The sequence below is a fragment of the Entelurus aequoreus genome, linkage group LG05 (genome assembly GCF_033978785.1).
Source record: "Entelurus aequoreus isolate RoL-2023_Sb linkage group LG05, RoL_Eaeq_v1.1, whole genome shotgun sequence".
NCBI classification, from domain to species: domain Eukaryota; kingdom Metazoa; phylum Chordata; class Actinopteri; order Syngnathiformes; family Syngnathidae; genus Entelurus; species Entelurus aequoreus.
Window position 1 is genome coordinate 78,236,798 of NC_084735.1, and position 27,464 is coordinate 78,264,261.

Consider the following 27,464-nt stretch of genomic DNA (forward strand, 5'->3'; position numbering starts at 1 on the left):
TCTCTATTCATTCAATACATAGGATTTCAGCAGGGTCTACCCCAGTCTGCTGACATGCAAGCAGAGTAGTAGATTTTTGTAAAAAGCTTTTATAATTGTAAAGGACAATGTTTTATCAACTGATTGCAATAATGTAAATTTGTTTGAACTATTAAATGAAGCAAAAATATGACTTATTTTATCTTTGTGAAAATATTGGACACAGTGTGTTGTCAAGCTTAAGAGATGCGATGCAAGTGTAAGCCACTGTGACACTATTGTTCTTTTTTTAATTTTTATAAATGTCTAATGATAATGTCAATGAGGGATTTTTAATCACTGCTATGTTGAAATTGTAACTAATATTGATACTGTTGTTGATAATATTCACTTTTGTTTCACTACTTTTGGTTTGTTCTGTGTCGTGTTTGTGTCTCCTCTCAATTGCTCTGTTTATTGCAGTTCTGAGTGTTGCTGGGTCGGGTTTGGTTTTGGAATTGGTTATGGTATTGCTGTGTATTGTTTTGTTGGATTGATTAATTTAAAAAATAAAAAATAAAAAATAAAAATAATAATAACTAAATAAATACTTTTTTTTTTTTAATCGATATTTTAAAATTGAGAATCGATTCTGAATCGCACAACGCGAGAATCGCGATTCGAATCGATTTTTTCCCACACCCCTAATATATATATATATATATATATATATATATATATATATATATATATATATATATATATATATATATATATATATATATATATATATATATATATATATATATATATATATATATAAAAAAAGAAAAAATGTTAGTTAATATAAAAAAGTGGAATAAAACATTAAACAGGTGAAATGTAATGAAAAACGTTGCAATGTTGACTGTAACAACACAAAGCTGCCATGGAGGCTGTTTTTTTCTTTAAAGCTGCCATTGCTCAAAAAATAATAATGAATCAAAATCAATGTTATGATATTTTTGACCTATTCAAAGCTCCAATCGCATCAAATATTCAATTTTGACATTTTTTGGGGGGTGAAAATATATTTTATTTTACTTTTATTTTTTTTGTACATAAAAAACTTTTTTTTTGACAAAAAAAGGCATAAAATATAAATAAGTGTTGAAAGTAAAAAAAATAATAAAAAAATGTACGTGAAATGTTTTTTTGTTTTTTTTGTACATAAAAAAACTAAAGTTTTTTTTGACAAAAAAAGGCATAAAAAATAAATAAGTGTTGAAAGTAAAAAAAATAATTTAAAAATGTACGTGAAAATATTTTTTTTTTTGCTTTTTTTGTACATAAAAACTAAAGTTTTTTTGACAAAAAAAAGGCATAAAAAATAAATAAGTGTTGAAAGTTAAAAAAAATAATAATAAAAAAATGTACGACTTATTTTTTTATTTTTTTTTATGAGTGGGGCCCATACTTGCCAACCCTCCCGATTTTCCCGGGAGACTCCCGAATTTCAGTGCCTCTCCCGAAGTCTCAAGGTTGGCAAGTATGGTGGGGCCCTTATGGATCCCTAATAATTTTAGTGGGATTTTATTTTTAAAAAGTGTCACTTCTCAAAAAGGCCCTGCGATGAGGTGGCGACTTGTCCAGGGTGTACCCTGCCTTCCGCCCGATTGTAGCTGAGATAGGCTCCAGCGCCCCTCGCGACCCCGAAGGGAATAAGCGGTAGAAAATGGATGGATGGACTTCTCAAAAAATAATTAATTAAAATCAATGGTGTTATGAATCATTGAGTTGTTTAAGGCTCTAGTTATTTCACATCAAATATTCCACTTTGAAGATTTTTTGGGGAAAATATTGCATATTTTGTTTTTTTTTCCATTAAAACACAGGGTTTTCTTTGACAAAAATGGCATTAAACATTAAAAAAACTAAACAATTTATTTTTTTACTTTATATCAACAGATACTGTACACCTGAAGTTGATCTAGAAATTTAAGAGTTTAATAATAACATTTTTAAAAATACGTATTTGTTAAACATTTTTACGACTAAGACCCTTCCAGGTCACCGGGACCAAACTTGAGAGGAGCCCTAAAGGTAAAAAAAAAAAAAAATCTACCGGTATATATTGTATTGACTTTGAAAATGAAAAATATAAAAATGGCCCCTGCCTGCTTAAATGTTTCAGTGCGTGGCCCTCAGTGGAAGTTTGGACACTCCTGCTCTAACTCATCCTGGTCTATACAGCTAAGTCCTCGGATTTTGCAAGGTATCTGGCTCCTAAACGGGCGATATAAAGCGGTTCCAGTCAGATTGAGGAGGTCGCAGCGGGATTCTAAATCTGACAGATGGCTCGGTGCCTTGGCTCGTGACCACCACAGGGAAAACCATGCTGTCGCTCGGCCTCTGCAGACGGCCAACAGCATTACCTGCGGAGAGCGGATTCGGAAAAGCCGGCGTGATAGCTGCCTTTCAACACAACAACGTTATGCCAAATTGACATTTTAATGACGTTCTGACAGTACAGCCGGTTTATGAGCACCAAACGTGAGAAAAATCTATCATCTACTTCACTTGTTGAGAAAAGAGGCGCTCAAACGACCACAGGCTTCGCTACACGTCTTACAAGAAAGCCTGGAACTTTGCCAACAATCCAGCCAAAGACGTGGAAGCTGGTTTTGTTTTTCCCCAGCAAGTATTGCAAACCTAGCATGATGTCGCTGTTAAAATGAGTGCCATGTTAGCATTTAGCTAACGTAGCCATGCTAGTGTTGCAATTGTTTGTATCCACCAGTCACAATCCTTAATATTATGGTTGATTGCGGTATTTGGCATTAGCAGTTAGAACTGTAGTTATTTACGAGCTACCAAAAGTCTGAACTGAAGACTTGTGACCAACATTGAGGTTCTGCGTGAAATCTTTCATAATGGTTTTGATTGATTGATTGAAACTTTTATTAGTAGATTGCACAGTACAGTACATATTCCGTACAATTGACCACTAAATGGTAACACCCGAATAAGTTTTTCAACTTGTTTAAGTCAAGGTCCACGTAAATCAATTCATGGTGGTTCAAATAGAGAGATTTTGTGCGACTTTAGAGGCTTTTTTTACAGTAAGGTATACAATGGCGCAAAGAAAGCTTCGCTACACATCTCAAAATAAAGCCTAGGGTTCTGCTAACTCTCCATCAGCTACAGACGTGGGAGATGTAAGTTTGATATTTTAGTTTTCTAGCCTAACCTAGCATGATGTTGCCGTTAAAATGAGTACAGTGTTAGCATGTAGCTCATGTAGCTATGCTAGTGTTGTTAATGTTTGTATCTTTGTCACACTCCTTAATATTAATGTTAACTGCAGTACTTGGCGTTAGCAGTTCAAACTGTTTCTTTACACGTTACCAAAAATGTCTAAACTGAAGACTTGTGACATACGTTGAGGTTTTGCGTGACATCTTTCATAATGGTGGTTCAGACAGAGAGATTTTGTGCGACTTTAGAGACTTATTTTACAATAAGGTATACAATGATGCAAAGAAAGCTTTGCTACACATCTAAAAATAAAGCCTAGGGTTTTGCTAACTATCAGCTACAGACATTACAAATTTAGGTTTGATCTTTTAGTTTTCTAGCCTAACCTAGCATGATGTTGCTGTTAAAATGAGTGCAATGTTAGCATGTAGCTCACATAGCTATGCTTGTGTTGTTAATGTTTGTATCCTTGTCACACTCCTTAATATTAATGTTAATTGCGGTAATTTGGCTTAAGCAGTTAGAACTGTAGTTATTTACAAGCTAGCAAAAGTCTGAACTGTAGACTAATTGTGACATACGTTGAGGTTTTGCGTGACGTCTTTCATAACGGTGGTTCAAACAGAGAGATTTTGTGCAACGTTAGAGGCTTAACGTATACAATGATTTAAAGAAAGCTTTGCTAGACATCTTAAAATAAAGCCTGGGGTTCTGCTAAATCTCCATAAGCTACAGACATTCGAGGTGTAAGTTTGATATTTTAGTTTACTAGACTAACCTAGCATGATGTTACTGGTAAAATAGTGCAATGTTAGCATGTAGCTCACATGGCTATGCTAGTGTGGCTAATTTTTGTATCCGCCTGTCACACTCCTTAATATTAATGTTAACTGAAGCATTTGGCGTTACCAGTTCAAACTGTGTTTCTTTACACACTAGCAAAAGTCTAAACTGAAGACTTTTGACATCTTTCATAACGGTGGTACAAACAGAGAGATTTTGTACGACTTTAGAGTCTTATTTAACAATAGTGTACACAATGACGTGCAGAAAGCTTTGCTAGACATCCTAAAATAAAGCCTGGGGTTCTGCTAACTCTCCATCAGCTACAGACATTTGAGGTGTAAATTTGATCTTTTAGTTTTCTAGACTAACCTAGCATGATGTTACTGTTAAAATAGTGCAATTTTAGCATGTAGCTCACATGGCTAGTGTGGCTAATTTTTGTATCCGCCCGTCACACTCTTTAATATTACGGTTCATTGCGGTATTTGGCGTTAGAAGTTCAAACTGTGTTACTTGCAAGCTAGCAGAAGTTTGAACTGAAGACTTGTGAGATCCGTTGAGGTTTTGTGGGACGTCTTTCAAAACGGTGGTTCAAACACAAAAAATGTTGACTTATTTAACAATAATGTATACAATGATGCAAAAAAAGGCTTTGCTACACATCTTAAAATAAACCCTGGAGGTCTGCTAACTCTCTTTTAACTTTCTAGTGCACTGTCTATGTAAAATGTAGATCAAGTACACAATAGAGATTCCTAGAAACACACACAAGCTACAGACATGCAAAACCGCATGTTCCCAGTTGGGCTCACCAAAAACACTTTTAAACTGCCTAAATTCCAACTCACCTCTGAGACTGATTTAAGATGTTGAAGGGGGGTATAAAATGTGGGTCCTATAAAACTAAAATAGGACGTATGCCAAAGCCAAATGATTTGCGAGTCCGCATAAATTCAGGACTGACTGATTCTCCCGCTCTCTCACTTTCTCTCTCTCAACGCATGATTCAAAAAAACAGTCCGCTCCTGCAATGCGGAGAGACGAGTAAGGTGCAAGTATGAGCCTTTCGGTCAATATTCAATAATCCAGGAAGCGAGTGGAAGGAAACAAAGTGCTCTGTCAAACAGATGTTTCAGCACAGTGGACATAATAGTGCAGGGCGGTGCAGTGAGTCGGATGATGATGGGCATTAATCAAGAGTGACTCCAACAGAGTCCAGCATACAGCCGCCGATACCTCATATAAGCTTGATTGTTCCTGTTTTTGGATTGCCTGTCAGTATTTACTGTCATTAAAAAAACATGATCAAATGCCTCTTTGAATATGGAGTACCGCAAGGATCCATTCTTCAACCACAGTTATTATTTGGTGCTTATATTTCAGCCAAGTTCGAAAGATTATGGTTTCCTAAAAATGAGTGCAAAAGCGATACACAACCTAGCCACGATATTAGGCACACAACAATAAAGAGTTGGTTTAAGAAGGGGAAATAATCATCGAACAAATTAAGGTTTTTGATACAGCTGATCTCATGGGTTGTAAGGTTAAATGTTAAAGTCAAAACAGTTCGTTCCTGGTGCCCACTGGTCAACATAAGACATTTGTGGGTGGTAGTACGTACGGTTGTATTTTTGCCTCATTCCTGAGAATCCTGCGTGTGACCAAAGAATCAAGGAGTGGGACTATACACGACTATCTGCACTGTGTTCAAACAAACACCAGGTAGTGAGCAGTGTGGGCAGATAATACTGTATCATCTCGTTCTCTTTCAGACTCATCAGGTCCGGTATAGCGCTTCTTCACACATTCTTCAGTCACGCGTTAAGTGAAGGATGAGGCAAAAATACAACCTTACCTACTGTACATGTAATAAAGATGTAATCAGGTTTTGTCATCAGTAGACAAATGGTTGATAACTTATGGACAATAACCTACTATGCCTACCCCTGTTGTTTAATGGCGCCTATGTTTTTTAAACAAGCTTTCTTAAATTTTACACAAATGTGGGTGTCAGTCCGCTAATGGTGTGTACTACATTTCACTGGGACAAGACCAACCATCCATCCATCTTCTTCCGCTTATCCAAAGTCTGGTCGCAGGGGCAACAGTCTAAACAGAGAAGCCAAGACATCCCTCTCTCCAGCTACTTCGTCTAGCTCTTCCCGGGGGATCCTGAGGCGTTCCCAGGCCAGCTGGGAGACAGTCTATTCACAGTGTCCTGGGTCTTCCCCGTAGTGTCCTACTGTTTGGACGTGCCCTACACACTTTGACTACCTCCAGAATGACAGAGCTCCTCACCCTATCTCTAAGGGAGAGCCCCGCCACCTGACAGAGGAAACTCACTTCGGCTGCTTGTACCCGGAATCTTGTCCTTACCATATGTGAGGATAGGGACACAGATCGACTGATAAATTGAGAGCTTTGCCTTCCGGCTTAGCTCCTTCACCACGATGAACCGATGTAGAGTCCGCATTACTGCAGACGCTGCACCGATCCACCTGTCGATCTCATGATCCACTCATCCCTCACTCGTGAACAAGAACCCTAGGTACTTGAACTCCTCCACTTGGGGCACAATCTCCTCCCCAACCCGGAGATGGCACTCCACCCTTTTCCGGGCGTGAACCATGGACTCGGACTTGGAAGTGCTGATTATCATCCCAGTCACTCCACACTCAACTGCGGACCGATCCAGTGAGAGCTGAAGATCCTGGTCAGATGAAGCCAGCAGGACCACATCATATGCAAAAAGCAGAGACCTAATCCTGCAGCCACCAAACCAGATCCCCTCAACGCCCTAGAAATTCTGTCTATAAAAGTTGTAAACAGAATTGGTGACAAAGGGAAGCCATGGCGGAGTCCAACCCTCACTGGAAACGGGTCCGACTTACTGGGAGAGGACTGCCACAATACTCTCTGAGCACTCTCCACATTACTTTCCGAGGCACACGGTCGAATGCCTTCTCCAAGTCCACAAAACCCATGTAGACTGGTTGGGCAAGAAGCTCCTCAGATCCACCCGGAGTTCCTAAAGGAACCAATTAGTGGCGCCCTCCAAGGGGGACAAGACCTATTATCCCAAAAAAACATTTTTCTTACCTATTGGTACCTACTGTTGTGTATTTAGTATAAGATCTGCATAAGTCCCAAATATATGAAATCAAACATGGAGGCATTGTGGAGATATTTATAAAACGATTTTGCCTTCCTGCATACTTCCGGGAAACGCGACATTTGGTGAAGTTTTTCCCAAGTATAGACCACAAAAAAGTGTTTAAATGGGACCGTGATTTGAAAAAAAAATCATCATCATTTAAAATATGATGGCTCAGTGGCCTTGTGGTTAGAGCAGGTGTGTCAAACGTACGGCCCAAGGGCCGGATCAGGCCCGCAAAGAGGTTTTATCCGGCCCGCAAGATGAGTTTGCTAAGTATAAAAATGAACCTGAAATTTTTGAATGAATGAAACAGTTGTTCTAAATGTGTCCACTGGATGTCGCAATAGCAATTATTTGTATCTTTGTAGATGATGCTACATATGTACAAAATAAACCACATGATGTTAGTACATCAGTCGAGGAAAATGATCAAACTACATAAATAACATCCTGTAATTTGATTTTGATATAATTTTTGTATCTTGATGGATTGAAAATGAACACCAATGAGTTGACTGATGAACATTATCACATAATCTATTCAGAAAATATTAATAACGACAAATAAAGGTAGAATACTATTAACCGGAACATGTAAGTGTAAGAAAACCCCAACAAGAGTTGTACAATTTCAGAATGCCCTTGTTCTATTTTTAAACAGAGAAAACAATCTGAAGTTGTATTTATTTTTAAGTTATCGTGCAGTGATTTTACCAGTCCGGCCCACTTGGGAGTAGATTTTTCTCCATGTGGCCCCCGATCTAAAATGAGTTTGACACCCCTGGGTTAGAGTGTCCGCCCTGAGATCGGTAGGTCGTGAGTTCAAACCGCCGGCCGAGTCATACCAAAGACTATAAAAATGGGACCCATTACCTCCCTGCTTGGCACTCAGCATCAAGGGTTGGAATTGGGGGTTAAATCACCAAAATGATTCCCGGGCGTGACCACTGCTGCTGCTCACTGCTCCCCTCACCTCCCAGGGGGTGAACAAGGGGATGGGTCAAATGCAGAGGACAAATTTCACCACACCTAGTGTGTGTGTGTGACTATCATTGGTACTTTAACTTAACTTAATAAAACAAATCACAATATGACTCCATAAGTATGTTTTAACTTACATGAAAAAAATTCTGCCTGAGCAGTACAGCTTCTGGTCTGACTGGCAATGTACTCCTCACAAATACTTTTTTAAATTTTTTTTTATAACTCCACAGCGATTCCCTTCTTCATTCCACGCTGGTCTGTTGTCTTTTTGGTACTCATATTGACTTAGCAAAATGGACAAAACTTGTCAAAAGGAGAAAAAACACAGAAAAGGCTGAGAAGTGACTAGTAGTGTACTGCGCGGCAACTGACGTGGAGGGCCACGCCTCCTCAAAAATGCTGTGCCCTGCTTTTCGCCTGCAGGCGGTACACAAAATGAATGAATGAAGCGTTTGTACCAAGAGACATGGTTCGCATATGGAGGCATATTTGACTTCTAAAAGTTTGTGGAGTCGAAAAGTTCGCAAATAGAGGGGTTCGTAAGTCGAGGTTCCACAGTACCATAATGTTAATGTGCCCAGACTTCCAAAATCAGACTCTGCTGTCGGTAGAAAAAACAAAAACCAAAGCCACCCATATCATCACAGTTGCCTAATGTTAGCTCCATGTGTAAATATAGGTAGCTAATAGGGTTGTACGGTTTACCGGTATTAGTATAGTACCGCGAATCCGCGATACTATAATCATATTCGGTGTTATACCGCCTCTAAAAAGTAACGGTCAAACCGGTATTTTTCCGTTTTTTTTCAAGTTCATATCATGTTTTTAAACTCAGTAAATACGTCCCTGGACACTTTGAATATGACCAATGTATGATCCTGTAACGACTTGGTATTGGATTGATACCCAAATTTGTGGTATCCAAAACTAATGTAAAGCATCCAAACAACAGAAGAATACGTGATTATTAAATTTTAACAGAAGTGTAGATAGAACATGTTAAAAGCAGATATTAACAGTAAATGAACAAGTAGATCAATAATTCATTTTCCACTATTTGTCCTTAATAATGTTGACAAAATAGCATGATAAATGACACAATATGTTACTGCATAGGTTAGCAGCTAAATTAGGAGCCTTTGTTTGCTTACTTACTAATACAATACAAGTTGTCTTGTATGTTCACTATTTTATTTAAGGACAAACTTGCAATAAGAAACATATGTTTAAAGGCCTACTGAAATGAATTTTTTTTATTTAAACAGGAATAGCAGATCCATTCTATGTGTCATACTTGATCATTTCGCGATATTGCCATATTTTTGCTGAAAGGATTTAGTAGAGAAAATCGACGATAAAGTTCGCAACTTTTGCTCGCTGATAAAAAAAAAGCCTTGCCTGTACCGGAAGTAGCGTGACGTCACAGGAGCTAGTATTCCTCACAATTCCCCATTGTTTACAATGGAGCGAGAGAGATTCGGACCGAGAAAGTGATGATTACCCCATTAATTTGAGCGAGGATGAAAGATTCGTAGATGAGGAACGTTACAGTGAACGACTTGAGAGACAGTGATGGACGTATCTTTTTTCGCTCTGACCGTAACTTAGGTACAACATGGCTCATTGAATTCCACACTCTCCTTTTTTTATTGTGGATCACGGATTTGAATTTTAAACCACCTCGGATACTATATCCTCTTGAAAATGAGAGTCGAGAACGCGAAATGGACATTCAGTGCCTTTTATCTCCACGACATCGGCGAAATGCTTTAGCTACGAGCTAACGTGATAGCATCGTGCTTTAACTGCATATAGAAACAAAAAAATAAACCCCTGACTGCAAGGATAGATAGAAAATCAACAATACTATTAAACCGTGGACATGTAAATACACGGTTAATGCTTTCCAGGCTGGCGAAGGTTAACAATGCTGTGCTAACGACGCCATTGAAGCTAACTTAGCAACTTAGCAACGGGACCTCACAGAGCTATACTAAAAACATTAGCTCTCCACCTACGCCAGCCAGCCCTCATCTACTCATCAACACCCGTGCTCACCTGCGTTCCAGCGATCGGCAGAAGGACGAAGGACTTCACCCGATGCGTTTGGCGGCCCGGAGACGTAGGAAGTCAAGGTGAGGTCGGCGGCTAGCGCTCCAACAAAGTCCTCCTGGTTGTGTTGCTGTAGTCCGCTGCTAATACACCGATCCCACCTACAACTGTCTTCTTTGCAGCCTTCATTGTTCATTAAACAAATTGCAAAAGATGTCCAGAATACTGTGGAATTATGAAATGAAAACAGCTTTTTGTATAGGATTCTACGGGTACCATAACTTCCGTTACTCTGACTTTGTCACGCGCATACGTCATCATACCGCAACGTTTCAGCCGGATATTTCCCGGGAAGTTTTAAATGTCACTTTATAAGTTAACCCGGCCGTATTGGCATGTGTTGCAATTTTAAGATTTCATCATTGATATATAAACTATCAGACTGCGTGGTCGGTAGTAGTGGGTTTCAGTAGGCCTTTAATGTACCCTAAGATTTTTGGTCAAAATAAAGCTAATAATGCAATTTTTTGTGGTCCCCTTTATTTAGAAAAGTATCGAAAAGTACCGAAAAGTATCGAAATACATTTTGGTACCGGTACCAAAATATTGGTATCGGGACAATACTAGCAGCTAAGCTAACATTTTAGTTAGCCACATAAATATCTAACTTACTGCAAAACGGTTTGCCAAAATGGTTCAAAACAGGTCTGGATAGTCTTGACAATTGAGTAGGAGTGTTTGATAATGTCCCCACATTGTCTAAGTTTTAACTTCTGAACATGTAAAATGTTAATGTGTTTTTTCCCGGGAAATGTACCTTATTTTCAAATGCAAATATTGGCATGTACGTGAGTTTGTAGTGCATTTGAGTTCAATAACAATGCCACAATGTGGTGTTTTTGCCTGCAAAATAGCACGGGCAACACAGTAAGGGCGCATGCTTTTTTTTTCTTTTTTTTTTAACAATTTCAGCAATTCAGAAGTAGAATAAACACATACAGTCACGTTGGAGTGCTCGACATATTATTTACTTCTAATGCTACAGAAGTCGCTGCAGCGTAGGCGAGTTAAAATCACGACGGATGCTTTTTAGTGAGATGGAGTCGTGACAAACATCGCCCCATCAGCCCAAAAACAAACAAAAAAAAAGGAGGAACCAGCCATGTAATAGCAATTTTCCCTGCTGGGAAGTGTGATTATACCAGACCTGGGGTACAGAATCAAGACTGTGCACAGCGGGCTGCAGCAGCACATTCTGGCTGGTCAGAGATCAGGGACGAGTGTACTCTGCTGTTCTAGGGGAGGGGTGGGCTCCGGGGGGGGGGGGTGTGCGCGGTGACTGATTGAGTCTGCTTCTGCTGACAGACTGATTAGACCCAGAGAAGTGAAGAGGGAGCAGTAATGCACCACTATCCCACAGAGAGGAGGGGAGAGAATGAAGGAGGGTTTCTACCACATCATACCTCATCGAGCCCCCTTACCCTCCTCCCTCTGTGGCCTGCGCCAGCGAGGAGGGCTGTCCCATGCTCCCACCTTCGTGATCTCCCCTCTGCAGCGTCGCCTCCTCGCTGCCAGCCGACCGTGGGCTTGGCCCCGACATACGACGGTGCTTCTGTGCCCAAAAAAAACCTTATTTTCTACTTTCCGATGACAACACCGTACCAAGACAAGCAGGCAACTACACGCTCATGTGCTTTACTTATAAATATCATATGCGTCTTTTATTCAGCCATGTTCTCTTATCATTCCATTCTTATCTTTGTTGTTATATTTTTCCTGATTAAAAATCGGATTTAAATTTTTTACAAATGGATGTCCGCTAACTTTTTGCAACTCAACGCTAAAAAAACGGAAATGCTGATTATCGGTCCTGCTCAACACCGACATCTATTTAATAATACCACCTTAACATTTGACAACCAAACAATTAAACAAGGCGACTCGGTAAAGAATCTGGGTATTATCTTCGACCCAACTCTCTCGTTTGAGTCACACATTAAGAGTGTTACTAAAACGGCCTTCTTTCATCTCCGTAATATCGCTAAAATTCGTTCCATTTTGTCCACAAGCGATGCTGAGATCATTATTCATGCGTTCGTTACATCTCGTCTCGATTACTGTAACGTTTTATTTTCGGGCCTCCCTATGTCTAGCATTAAAAGATTACAGATGGTACAAAATGCGGCTGCTAGACTTTTGACAAAAACAAGAAAGTTTGATCATATTACGCCTATACTGGCTCACTTGCACTGGCTTCCTGTGCACCTAAGATGCGACTTTAAGGTTTTACTACTTACGTATAAAATACTACACGGTCAAGCTCCTGCCTATCTTGCCGATTGTATTGTACCATATGTCCCGGCAAGAAATCTGCGTTCAAAGAACTCCGGCTTATTAGTGATTCCCAGAGCCCAAAAAAAGTCTGCGGGCTATAGAGCGTTTTCTATTCGGGCTCCAATACTATGGAATGCCCTCCCGGTAAAAGTTAGAGATGCTACCTCAGTAGAAGCATTTAAGTCTCATCTTAAAACTCATTTGTATACTCTAGCCTTTAAATAGACTCCCTTTTTAGACCAGTTGATCTGCCGTTTCTTTTCTTTTCTTTTCTACTCTGCTCCGGGGTGGACCGCTAGCCTGTCCATCGGATGGGGACATCTCTACGCTGCTGACCCGTCTCCGCTCGGGATGGTTCCCGCTGGCCCCACCATGGACTGGACTTTCGCTGATGTGTTGGACTTTCACAATATTATGTCAGACCCACTCGACACCGAGGATGTCGTTGTGGCTTGTACAGCCCTTTGAGACACTTGTGATTTAGGGCTATATAAATAAACATTGATTGATTGATTGATTGATCCCTAACTAGCTCAACATTTGAACAATGATTCACATATCTTTTGACACAGAGTACTACCTCAAATAAAATTATTCTTTGCAAGAAATTCCGCTATAAATATGTGGTTTGTACTGGTACTACTCGAGCCGCAGTTTGACAATCAGTGAATGAGAGAAATTGCTCTACCAAGTGAGGCAGTTGGTGAATTACAGTAAATGAAGTACAGTAGCCTAGACCAAACCTGGGCAAATTAAGGCCAGTTAAGTTTTCAATCCAAATAGTTTTTTTTAGATCTTTAAGATGGAAACTGTAGCCACCATTATGATGTGCAGTAATGTTTTCAAATGACCGTAAGTCTTGAACTATACAAAGTATTTCAATGGTTGGAATCTGCGCTTTTGCATGATATACTAGTTACTATGGTAATCTAAGTCACAGCATCTCAGATGAGGCACCAAGTAGGGGGGGTGGGGAGCGTTTCCACAGTGTCAGCCTGAAATGCAGGTGTCAGGTACAGACGCGAAAGAAGATTTTTACAACAAAGTTGTAAAGCTCAGTGATGTATCAGATAGTAGGTGGGGTTTTTTGTACCTTTCGCGTTCATATTTCGCTGTGTTTGTTGCATTTTTGTTGCGTTTCGCTTGTTTGTAAAATATGTCGATCGAGAGGGGGTGTGATGTTCATATGTTGTCAATATTCAGTGTTTTATCGTTTATAGTTAATATTGTAAATCCCACATTCTTTATTTTCATGTACATTCTGGGTGTCTCATTCAGTAAAGCAATGTAAAATTCCATTCCGTTTTTTAAGGCGGTCTGTCATAACGTTTTTAGCATTCAGATATTATTGTGAGGTTTTTGTGTTAGTGTTCCTAAAAATAGATATAGCGGCTCTTATTAACTATTACCTGGGGTGTCAAAAAAAAAATATCGATGTTCAGATTAACCACGATTCTTATTTGTAATGATTCTTAATTGATTAAAAAAAAAATCGATTTCATTTTTATTTTATTTTTTCTGTACTGTCCAGTCACTCAGGCAAATCATATTGTTGATGTAGATCAGGGGTGTCAAACGTAAGGCCCGTGGGCCGGATCAGGCCCGTGAACAGGTTTTATCCGGCCCGCGGGATGAGTTTACTAAGTATAAAAATGAGCCGAAATTTTTGAATGAAAGAAACTGCTGTTTTAATTGTGTCCACTAGATGTCACAATAGCAATTATTTGTGTCTTTCTAGATTATGCTACATATGTAAAAAAAAAATTAAAAAATATACCACACGATGTAAGCAAACTACATAAATAACATCCTGTAATTTGATTTTTATATACTTTTTTTAATAATAATAATAATAATAATAATAGATTTTATTTGTAAAAAGCACTTTACATTGAGTAAACAACCTCAAAGTGCTACAGTGTATTAAAAAAATAAAATAAAATAAATAAATAAATTAGAAAAAATAAAAAGATAATTAAAAAAAATAAAAACTAGAACAGCCAAATAGCTAAAACTAGTATGCATATATCTATAAAAAAAAAGGCTTTTTTTAAAAAGAAGGGTTTTAAGCCTTTTTTAAAAGCATCCACAGTCTGTGGTGCCCTCAGGTGGTCAGGGAGAGCGTTCCACAGACTGGGAGCAGCGGAGCAGAAAGCCCGGTCTCCCATTGTTCACTGAAGTTGTCTTTATTTTTAAGTTATCGTGCCGTGATTTCACCAGTCCGGCCCACTTGGGAGTAGATTTTTCTCCATGTGGCCCCCCATCTAAAATGAGTTTGACACCCCTGATGTAGATGATCATATCTGCTGTACAGTTTTACTTTAGAAAAGGGAAGTGTGGGATACTTCTCTTGTTGCCTTATTTGTATTTGACTTTAATAAATGTTTGGGTAGAATTTTATGAAACAAAACCAGTTTTCTTTCAAGTAATTTATAGATGGATTATTATGAGCTATTTGTCTATTTTATGGAGGAATATAGTTAATCATAGAACTAGCATCCAATTTTCTTTAAAAAAAAAAAAGTAAGGATTTTGAATCGAGAATTGTTTTGACTCAAGAATCGATTCTGAATCGAATCGAATCGTGTTCCTTTAGGAACCGATTTGTGGCGCCCTCCAAGGTGGACAAGACCTATTATCCCAAAAAACATTTTTCTTACCTATTGATACCTACTTTAGTGTATTTACTATAGGATCTGCATAAGTCCCGAATATATGAAATCAAACATGGAGGCATTGTGGCGATATTTATAAAAGGATTTTGCCTTCCTTCATTCTTCCGGGAAACACAACGTTTGGAATTTGCCCATTTGGGGACATTTTTCCCAAGTGTGATGCCAGCGTATTATCCATATATGGTATTAATTTACCCAAAGTGCAAATGCGCGAGTCCGCCATTGTAGTCCGACACTTTGGTCAATATGTTTCTTCTTTTTCTCTATCCTCTTGCTGTGGGGCAGACTGGCTCGTACATGCACATCTATCCTCCGCTGTTGCCATTTCTAATACAAAGTAGAGCAGGGGTCACCAACGTGGTGCCCGCGGGCACCAGGTAGCCCGTAAGGACCAGATGAGTAGCCCGCTGGCCTGTTCTAAAAATAGCTCAAATAGCAGCACTTACCAGTGAGCTGCCTCTATTTTTTAAATTGTATTTATTTACTAGCAAGCTGGTCTCGCTTTGCCCGACATTTTAATTCTAAGAGAGACAAAACTCAAATAGAATTTGAAAATCCAAGAAAATATTTTAAAGACTTGGTCTTCACTTGTTTAAATAATTTCATTAATTTTTTGACTTGGCTTCTTATAACTTTCAGAAAGACAATTTTAGAGAAAAAATACAACCTTAAAAATGATTTTAGGATTTTTAAACACATATACCTTTTTACCTTTTAAATTCCTTCCTCTTCTTTCCTGACAATTTAAATCAATGTTCAAGTAAATGTATTTTTTTTATTGTAAAGAATAATAAATACATTTTAATTTAATTCTTCATTTTAGCTTCTGTTTTTTCGACGAAGAATATTTGTGAAATATTTCTTCAAACTTATTATGATTAAAATTCAAAAAAATTATTCTGGCAAATCTAGAAAATCTGTAGAATCAAATTTAAATCTTATTTCAAAGTCTTTTGAATTTCTTTTAAAATTTTTGTTCTGGAAAATCTAGAAGAAATAATGATTTGTCTTTGTTAGAAATATAGCTTGATCCAATTTGTTATATATTCTAACAAAGTGCAGATTGGATTTTAACCTATTTTAATCATGTCATCAAAATTCTAAAATTAATCATAATCAGGAAAAATTACTAATGATGTTCCATGAATTTAATTTTTTCAAAAACATTTGAATTAGCTAGTTTTTCTCTTCTTTTTTTCGGTTGAATTTTGAATTTTAAAGAGTTGAAATTGAAGATAAACTATGTTTCAAAATTTAATTGTCATTTTTTTCGTGTTTTCTCCTCTTTTATACCGTTCAATTAAGTGTAAATATCATTAATTATTAATAATAACATAGAGTTAAAGGTAAATTGAGCAAATTGGCTATTTCTGGCAATTTATTTAAGTGTGTATCAAACTGGTAGCCCTTCGCATCAATCACTACCCAAGAAGTAGCTCTTGCTTTCAAAAAGGTTGGTGACCCCTGAAGTAGAGTATAGTTCGAACTTATATCTGTCAGTAGACTTGCTATGGAAGCGCCAAAAACTACAACAAAGATGGCGGGGAGAAGACGCTGTCGAAGTGGAGGCGAGTAAATAAGACCGCCCACAAAAGGGGCGGTCAGAAAGCGGCTTTAAGACCGTCTGTAAAACATAATCTGTGCAATATTTTGACTAAAGAACCATTAAATGTTATGTAGACCACAAATAAGTGTTTAAATGTAATCATAATTGATTTAAACTAAAAAATATAATAATATGACTTAAGTGTGTTTTAACTTACATGGAGAAAAAAAAATGCTGCCCGGTTTAGCACAGCTTCTGGTCTGACTGGCAACACTCGGGGACCAAGGGCACAACACATCCTGTTTCCGGTAATGTCAAGCCTTCAAAATAAAAGCACGCAAATATGATGTGACGACTTCTACAGTGAAACTTAATTGGTTCTTGAACAGGGTTCGTAAATCGAATAGTGTAGTATAGTGAAGAACATTTCTCCTTTAGGAATGTAAATATGAATATTATGTGACGGCCTCAACAAAAGTCCATATTTTAGTGAAAGTTTGTACACTTTGAAGACGATATGAAGTGCTATACAGTACTTGCAATGCTGGCTACCGGGTTGATAGCCCGGGCTTTTAGCTCGGTAGTTATCACGTTTGTCCCTCAGGCTGTTTATTTTAACTGTATTTATTTATTAATTTTTATATTGGAGCAGGTAAAAATAAGATGATCAGTAATCAAGACAAAGGCACGTTGACTAAGACGATAAAACAAGTAACTGACATGTTACTAAAAGTCCAAATACGAGACAGAGAAATTGACAAAAACGAAATCCAATCATATTTAATTTCGTCTTGTCGATGGGTGGGACAAATTCGGAATATATCCAATCCCAGCTCTTGAATGCTGTACATTGAAAGAGGGGTGGGGGATAGGTGTGAGTGAGAGCCAATCAGATACTTTTCCTTGCGGGATAAGGAAGTCACAGCCAAAACCAGTATGTGTAATATTTGTACACCAGGGAGATAGCGAACAGGACACATTTCATTGTTACTGCTATGATGCCATCATCAGGCGAGTCATCGATTCTGACAATGACCCAACTGTAAGTCAAATCTATTATTTGTTGCCATCAGTGTTGCGCCAAAAACTGATTCTGTGTCAAAAATTGATTCCCGCCGCTGCACTGCGTACCGCTTTTTGTGTTTCTTCTGTCCACAACTGATTACTGACTACATGTAGGACGAACACTTACAGTTGTGGTTATCGTAAGGATATGTGTTTGGAATTATCTAAGCCTTTATCGTGTCCGGAAAATGACAGAGTTGGCCATTTCTATGGTAATAATGAGATTGTAAAGGACTGTTATTGATCTGATGTTAATGTGATAAAACCTCTTTCTTGTTCAGAAGCTACATACAATATTAACTGCTCTTTGTTCATGCACATAATAAATATTAATCAGGTGTTTGGATGTATTAATTCAAGAGAGTTACATATATGATAATGAAGTACATTTTAGACAATACAACAGTACTGTTTACGTGTTGAAGTACCCTTTAAAAAGCTCAAATTAACCCCAAACGACATAATAGTGATTCAAAATAATATTTTGTCATCTGCACATCTCCTAAGGGTATTTTAGTAATGTATGCACAGATGCGATGTCTCATTATCAAAATATTACTTTGCATAACTTTTTGGCAACCAAGAATACATTGATGTAATGAATACATCCAAACACTTTATCAATTTGTATTATGTGCTTGAACAAATAACATTTTTTTTTCTTTTTTTTTTTTCCATTATGAAATACAATCAGGTGTGCTTACGGAATGTATACCTGCAGACTGTATTGATCTATATTGATATATAATGTATATATTCTGTTTTTTATGTTGATTTAATAAAAAATAAAAAATACAAATAAAAATATATATATTTTTTTTATTTCTTGTGCGGCCTGGTACCAATCGGTCCGCGGCCTGGTGGTTGGGGACCACTGACTTAGATGACCATAGTAACTAGTATATCATGCAAACGCACATATTCCAACCATTGAAATACTTTGTATAGTTCAAGACTTACAGTAATTTGAAAACATCACTGCACATCATAATGGCAGCTACAGTTTCCATCTTAAAGATCTAATAAAATTATTTGGGAATGTCCGGCGGGCCAGATTGAAAAGTTTAACGGGCCTTAATTTACCCAGGTCTGGCCGAGAGCACCATGCTGCAATCCAAAAAAACTACCTATAAACTCTCACAATGGCAGCAGTCTTTCTCTGACTATCAACAAAAACTACCCGCTCGATAGTCACTGAACTCGGTGAGGCAGTGAAGCATCAGCCATTAAACTTGGGGATATTTAATATTGATATTTTCATAATGGATGGCATTAAGCGGGAGTAAGAGACCTTGGGTGCATAAAATGAATGTGGCGTGAGAGACAGCGGCATCGCTCATTCCCAAGTTGGACTCGTGGGTAAGACTTCCTGTTCTGGTCTGCTGCCCACACACCTCAGGTAGCATAAACATTGTTTTTATTTTACAGCTTTGAAAAACATAATGCGACATTTTAAATAGTTTCGGGTGAATTCGAAAAAATTGATTGAAATCACATCAAAACATAGTCCTACATGTGGTGTCCCACAGGGATCCTTTCTAGGACCACTGGGGTTTTCATCCTTAGGTAATGTTTACTACTTGTGGTGTCCCACAAGGATCCACTCTAAGACCACTTTTTTTGGTATTGCACTGTCTCTTTGACTAGCTCTAACACTATTAAGTACCAATGATTGTCACACACACACTCAGTGTGGTGAGATTATTCTCTGCATTCGACCCATCACCCTCACCCCCTGGGAGGTGAGGGGAGCAGTGAGCAGCAGGGGCGGCTGCGCCCGGGAATCAGTTTGGTGATTTAACCCCCATTTCCACGCTGAGTGGGAGGTAATGGGTCCCATTTTTATAGTCTTTCAGTGTTTCCCATAAACTGCCAAGATACCTGTGGCGGTGGGGGCGTGGCTATGGGCGTGGCTATGGGCGTGGTCACATGCCATCATCAAATAATTTGCATAATTTACTACAATGATATGATTTTCTCTAAAAAGGCTAAAAAAATGTATACTTACTAATTAATAATAACAGTTTTGTTTTAAACGTCCATCCATCCATTTTACAATATAATTACAACACTTTATGTACATATTTATATACAGATTTGAACAATAAGTTATTCACTGAAATATTTGTATTAATTGTGGTTCTTACAAAAAATATATCTTATAAAATATAAAAGCTAAAATGTCTCTTAAAGCTCTGCCCCTTTAATTAGTGCATACTAAATAATTTAACTTTAGCCTACTACTACAACCATATTTTTTACCAGCAACATAAAGTGAAACAGAGGCAGAGGTGTCAGTAACAAATAAACAGAAAACAGTAGTGGTGGTAGATAGACACAAAGCTTCATCAAACATCTGATCCACTGAACAAAGAGCTCCAAAAATCTTGATCCTACACTTCTCTTTTGTAAAGTAAATCTGAACAGCCGATATGGGCATCTACATCAACTATATGATTTGCCTGAGAAGCTGGACAGGACAAAAAAAAAAATAATAATAATAATTTTTTTTTTTAAATTAATTTTTGTGGCGGCCTTAATTCTTTTGTGGCGGGCCGCCACAAATAAATGAATGTGTGGGAAACACTGTCTTGTTATGACTCAGCCGGGGTTTGAACTCACAAGCTACCGATCTCAGGGCGGACACTCTAACCACTAGACTGTTGCACTTACAGTACTAGAAGTTCCTAGATCACATTCGAATCATAAACCTGTATCAGAAATTTATTGTAAAAATATAATTCTATGTTTTCTATAGTGATATATTTAATTTAACATGTTTATTATTGTTGTGGTTATAGTTTTCTGAAAAGGAAAAGTATTTCTGGTGTACTAAAAGCAAGTGTTCAGTCACTGAATTTTGCCTAATCATTAGAACACCTTGCTACATGTGGAGTCCCGCAAGGATCCTTTCTAAAGCCAAATTTTTCCCGAGCTGTAAAGATATGTTAAAAAAAGGATATGGGTGGCACACAACTATAAATTCTGTCAAATTAGGTACACGTGTCAGAAACTGCACTAAAAATATAATTTAACAATCCTCTGTTTTGACTATGAGATATAAACCATTTGGACAGATTGATATGGTATTTTATGGCTGTACAATAAAAGAGCTCATCCCCAGGCAGGAGAGTTTTTGGACACAAAGGCTTAATTCGGGGATTGTTTACAGCTATAGTTCAGTTAAGAGGACAGCAAATTGGCCTTGCCGGAGCTCTGCGCTCCCTTGAGTTTTTGCAACACCACCAGAATAAAGAATTTTACTGAAAGTCAAAATGGCCGGAGGTGACCTAGAAAAGCACATAAGCATACTTTGAGTCATTGACCAAGACACTGGGACTGTATATGGACGATAGAGGGTAACAGATCAATATGTTCATGATGACGTCCTTAAATGTTTTCTATGGTTTGTCTATTAAACACAACAGGTCAATCAGTCACAATTAGGTTTTTTGTCTGTAGAGAGAATTTTTGTTCTTTTATGTTTTAGAAAATCCATCCATCCATCCATTTTCTACCGGTTGTCCCTTTTTAGGGTCGTGGGGGGTGCTGGAGCCTATTTCAGCTGCATTCGGGCGGACAAGTCGCCACCTCATCACAGGGCCAACACAGATAGACAGACAACATTCACACTCACATTCACACACTAGGGCCAATTTAGTGTTGCCAATCAGCCTATCCCCAGGCGCATGTTTTTGGAGGTGGGAGGAAGCCGGAGTACCCGGAGGGAACCCACGCAGTCACGGGAAGAACATGCAAACTCCACACAGAAAGATCCTGAGCCCGGGATTGAACCCAGGACTGCTCAGGACCTTCGTATTGTGAGGCACATGCACTAACCCCTGTGCCACCGTGCTGCCGTTTTAGAAAATCCAAAATGGAAATCCCTTGGATTCCAGATTTATTTCCAGTTCCTCATCGCAGTAAAAATAAATTAGACCAGACTATAATTTCTATCTAGTTTCTCATAATATTGTGATCTTACTCCCGGGAATTTCAACTTTTTTGTATTTAGCGGTATCTTGGTTTTTGTACACCCCGCTTTTTACATGATTTGGTTTTGGACTTAATACTTTCTCTAGTTTTCTTGGGGCCAAACACTGCGAGTAACAAACTACTCCATTTGCTTATGTATCATTCCACAAAATGACGCCAAAAAAAAGAATCCCCTTTGTCATTTATATATACAAAACCCAAAACCAGTGAAGTTAGCACGTTGCGTAAATGGTAAATAAAAACAGAATACAATGATTTGCAAATCATTTTCAACCTATATTCAATTGAATAGACTGCAATGACAAGATATTTAACGTTAGAACTGGAAAACTTAATTTTTTTGCAAATATTAGCTCGTTTGGAATTTGATGCCTGCAACATGTTTCAAAAAGCTGGCACAAGTAGCAAAAAAGACTGAGAAAGTTGAGGAATGCTCATCAAACACTTATTTGGAACATCCTGCAGGTGAACAGGCTAATTGGGAACAGGTGGGTGCCATGATTGGGTATAAAAGCAGCTTCCGTGAAATGCTCAGTCCTTCACAAAGATGGGGCAAGGGTCACCACTTTGTGAACAAATTGTTGAACAGTTTAAGAACAACATTTCTCAACGAGCTATTGCAAGGAATTTAGGGATTTCACCATCAACAGTACGTAATATCATCAAAAGGTTCAGAGAATCTCGAGAAGTCACGCACGCAAGCGATGATATTATGGACCTTCGATCCCTCAGGCGGTACTGCATCAAAAAACGACATCAGTGTGTAAAGGATATCACCACATAGGCTCAGGAACACTTTAGAAATCCACTGTCAGTAACTACAGTTCGTAGCTACATCTGTAAGTGCAAGTTAAAACTCTACTATGCAAAGCGAAAGCCATTTATCAACAACACCCAGAAACGCCGCCGGCTTTGCTGGGCCCGAGCTCATCTAAGATGGACTGATGCAAAGTGGTAAAGTGTTCTGTGGTCTGACGAGTCTACATTTGAAACATTTTTTGGAAACTGTGGACGTTGTGTCCTCCGGAACAAAGAGGAAAAGAACCATTTGGATTGTTATAGGCGCAAAGTTCAAAAGCCAGCATCTGTGATGGTATGGGGGTGTATTAGTGCCCAAGGCATGGGTGACTTACACATCTGTGAAGGCACCATTAATGCTGAAAGGTACATACAGGTTTTGGAGCAACATATGTTGCCATCCAAGCAACATTATCATGGATGCCCCTGCTTATTTCAGCAAGACAAAGCCAACAGCGTGGCTTCATAGTAAAAGAGTCTGCCTGTAGTCCAGATATGTCTTCCATTAAAAATGTGTGGCGCAATATGAAGCCTAAAATACGACAACGGAGACTGTTTTACAACTTAAGCTGTACATCAAGCAAGAATGGGAAAGAATTCCACCTGAAAAGCTTCAAAAATTGGTCTCCTCAGTTCCCAAACGTTTACTGATTGTTGTTAAAAGGAAAGGCCATGTAACACAGTGGTAAAAATGCCCCTTTGCCAACTTTTATGCAATGTGTTGCTGCCATTAAATTCTAAGTCCATGAATAATTGCAAGTTTCTCAGTTCGAACATTAAATATCTTGTCTTTGCAGTCTATTCAATTGAATATAAGTTGAAAAGGATCTGCAAATCATTGTATTCTGTTTTTATTCACGAATTACACAACGTGCCAACCTCACTGGTTTTGTGTTTTGTATTTAGCATAATTGGAAAACTTTAATTATTCGCTTCATAGAATGTGTTTTGTATTATTGTTTTTAGATTAATTGGATTTACATGATTTCCTTTTGGAAGAATTGCTTAGTTTTTTTTTTAGCTCGATTCAGTTTTTCGTCTGAACTAATGCAAATAATTAGAAACAAAAAGCGAGGTACCACTGAGAAAGTACGATTTTCTTTGTTCTGATGCGACCAATAGGTCATCAAATAGTGTAATCCCTCGTTTATCACTGGTTCCGGGCCGTGTTAACTGAATTTCCTCCAAGTAGGAAATATTAATAATATATAAAATATTTTTATAGCTTGAGCATAAAACATGTGTTTACGACATTCCTAATACAAGTTTAACATTATTAGAGCCCCCGAGACATGATATAACACCCACATAGTCACCTTTACACAAGTGTGATCCAATATAGTAATGTTGCCTGAGGCCGAGCCAATCAGTGTCCATGATACTAAACAATGTGGTCGAATTGATTTGGTCTCATCTATAGAATAGAATAGAATAGAAAGTACTTTATTGATCCCTGGGGGAAATTCAGCACCACAGTTCGCTCACAATAGACAATAAGTGACTAGTGACTAACACTACTGTATTATTGATATATTTTGTTTAGTCATGTTATACTAAAAAATGTTAAGGGCCAAAAATACCAAGAATATGGTAAAAAACTCATTTAAAAAAATTGTGGTAAAGACTGAAGCCACAAACTTAGAAGAGCGCTGAGGTTTTGCTGAATATTATACTTGTTAGGAGAATATTTTCCAACCTAGGAGCAGAGTGTACTGCCTTGTTCACTTCCTTCTGTTCAAGGACATAACAATGAATATGTATTTTCTATCTTTGCAAACATACACACAATGGCTTTGTTTACACTGGAAACCAAATCTGAATTTTTTTTGCCCACAAGTGACGTAGATCGGATATTTTTCCGCCAGTCGAAACGCTCCAAAGTGCTTCAAATCTGATATTTTCGCATCAGATTCAGGCCACGTCAGGAGGTAGTCCGAATCAGTTTGGAATCTGATCTTTTCAAATGTGACTTCAGTCTAAACGCAATGAGACCTGTGTGCGATTTTTACGTCATTTTCGGTCGGGATGCGCAGGAAAATAGTCGACCCATCACAACATCCGGTTTCGGCAGCACTGTTTTGGTGATCAAAGTCTTTCCGGTGGTCAAATTGTCGGTGCATCACAAGTCAATAGTGCGCTAATAATAGACTACATGCAATAAATGAAGATATGCATATAAATATACTTTAATCCCTAAAAAATAGAGATTGTTGAAGGACCGGAAATGACGTCTATGCTGTGGCGAATTTGCTAACAGGTTACATACATTGCGTAACTTTTTAACATAGATGAGTTGAAAAATAACGCCAACTCAGATCCAGGCAGATGTCCGTGTCTCCTCTACTTAACAGACATAAAATGATTAGAACCCTCCCATATATATGACATTATATACAGCCATTCATATATTATATTACTTTAGTTTGCTTTCACGTAAAAGACACTCGGTTTTAAGGTGTGGCGACTTTTATGTTGCAAAGTAGTAGTAGTATTAGTAGCGACTTCCTTGTACATTTACAGAATCCAGTCAACTTTCTTTGTGTTCACTTTATCAAACTATGCATGCAAGTGCAGGCATGTGAGCACTTTTTGAGGAAAAAAAGAGGAAAACTGTTATTTAAAAAAAAATGATAATAATTTTTAAAAAAAGGAGGAATATTTCTATCGGCACAAAGTCCTGCCACGCAAGCTCCAAATTTTTTCCTGCAATTGGGTGCATTTCTACACTATATTTTACCCTTTAGCTTTATTCTCATCTACCAACCTCTTTTGATTAAAAAAAAAATATTAATAATAATTTTTAAAAAAAGGAGGAATATTTCTATCGGCACAAAGTCCTGCCACGCAAGCTCCAAATTTATTTATTTTTTAAGATCAGGAATACATTTCCTGCAATTGGGTGCATTTCTACACTATATATTACCCTTTAGCTTTATTATCATCTACCAACCTCTTTTGATTTAAAAAAAAATAATAATAATACTTTTTTTAAAAAAGGAGGAATATTTCTATCGGCACAAAGTCCTGCCACGCAAGCTCCAAATTTTTATTTTTTTAAGATCAGGAATACTTTTCCTGCAATTGGGTGCATTTCTACACTATATATTACCCTTTAGCTTTATTCTCATCTACCAACCTCTTTTGATTTAAAAAATAATAATAATAATAATTTTAAAAAAAAGGAGGAATATTTCTATCGGCACAAAGTCCTGCCACGCAAGCTCCAAATTTTTTTTTTTAAGATCAGTAATACATTTCCTGCAATTGGGTGCATTTCTACACTATATTTTACCCTTTAGCTTTATTCTCATCTACCAACCTCTTTTGATTAAAAAAAATAATAATAATTTTTTAAAAAAGGAGGAATATTTCTATCGGCACAAAGTCCTGCCACGCAAGCTCCAAATTTATTTTTTTTTAAGATCAGGAATACATTTCCTGCAATTGGGTGCATTTCTACACTATATTTTACCCTTTGGCTTTATTCTCATCTACCAACCTCTTTTGATTAAAAAAAAAATAATAATATTTTTTTTAAAAAGGAGGAATATTTCTATCGGCACAAAGTCCTGCCACGCAAGCTCCAAATTTTTATTTTTTTAAGATCAGGAATACTTTCCTGCAATTGGGTGCATTTCTACACTATATTTTACCCTTTATCTTTATTCTCATCTACCAACCTCTTCTGTGTTGGCCCTGCGATGAGGTGGCGACTTGTCCAAGGTGTACCCCGCCTTCCGCCCGATTGTAGCTGAGATAAGCTCCAGCGACCCCCCGCGACCCCAAAAGGGACAAGCGGTAGAAAATGGATGGATGGATATGTGTTTTATGTTGTACGATTGCGCCAGGTAAAATTCCTAGTTTGTGAACCCGTTCTCAAACAATGGCAATAAAAACTATTCTGATTCTGATTCTGACATGTTGTTCCATTTAATGTACCACATAATTGCTTAGGTTTTTTTTGTAAATAATTGACTTACATTATTATCATTGAAAATGTGATGTAAAGTTCTATAACAGTCAATTAGTCAGTCAAGGCCTGCAGGCCACAGCCGCTTGCTGCTGTTTTGCACGCACCGATACTCCATCAGTGTTGGCGCTAGGCATTTTCAAAATGGGATCCCAGGGACCCCATCAAGTCATAAAAATGGGGTCCCACAGCAAATTTTTGAGGTCCCACTTTTTGTAACCGTTTTTAAAAATATATATACACTACCGTTCAAAAGTTTGGGGTCACATTGAAATGTCCTTATTTTTGAAGGAAAAGCACTGTACTTTTCAATGAAGATAACTTTAAACTAGTCTTAACTTTAAAGAAATACACTCTATACATTGCTAATGTGGTAAATGACTATTCTAGCTGCAAATGTCTGGTTTTTGGTGCAATATCTACATAGGTGTATAGAGGCCCATTTAGGGCAAACTATCACTCCGGTGTTCTAATGGTACAATGTGTTTGCTCATTGGCTCAGAAGGCTAATTGATGATTAGAAAACCCTTGCGCAATCATGTTCACACATCTGAAAACAGTTTAGCTTGTTACAGAAGCTACAAAACTGACCTTCCTTTGAGCAGATTGAGTTTCTGGAGCATCACATTTGTGGGGTCAATTAAACGCTCAAAATAGTCAAAAAAAGAGAACTTTCATCTGAAACTCGACAGTCTATTCTTGTTCTTAGAAATGAAGGCTATTCCACAAAATTGTTTGGGTGACCCCAAACTTTTGAACGGTAGTGTAAATGTATGCATTATCTTGTTATATCTCACATTTTATAATGTGTTTTGGAAAAAGGTTGTCATAAACGTTAATTAATTCATTTTAAAAAATAATACAAAAGAAAACTATTTTTTACGCATATGTAAATGTGTTCAGTTA

At 37.8% G+C, this 27,464-nt stretch overlaps 1 protein-coding gene across 4 annotated transcripts in view; it reads right to left on the bottom strand.

The window, feature by feature from the left end:
- The window catches only part of capn5b (calpain 5b), a 139,301-nt gene that overhangs the window by 104,124 nt on the left and 7,713 nt on the right, over positions 1 to 27,464 (bottom strand). For 2 of the 4 annotated variants that reach the window (XM_062048991.1, XM_062048988.1), the window contains exon 1: positions 10,181 to 10,452. The exons of the other annotated variants lie outside the window; for them this stretch is intronic. The gene's annotated coding sequence lies outside the window, so the exon portion shown is untranslated. Of the gene's footprint in view, positions 1 to 10,180; positions 10,453 to 27,464 lie in introns of those variants that run through there. 4 annotated transcript variants of the gene reach the window in all.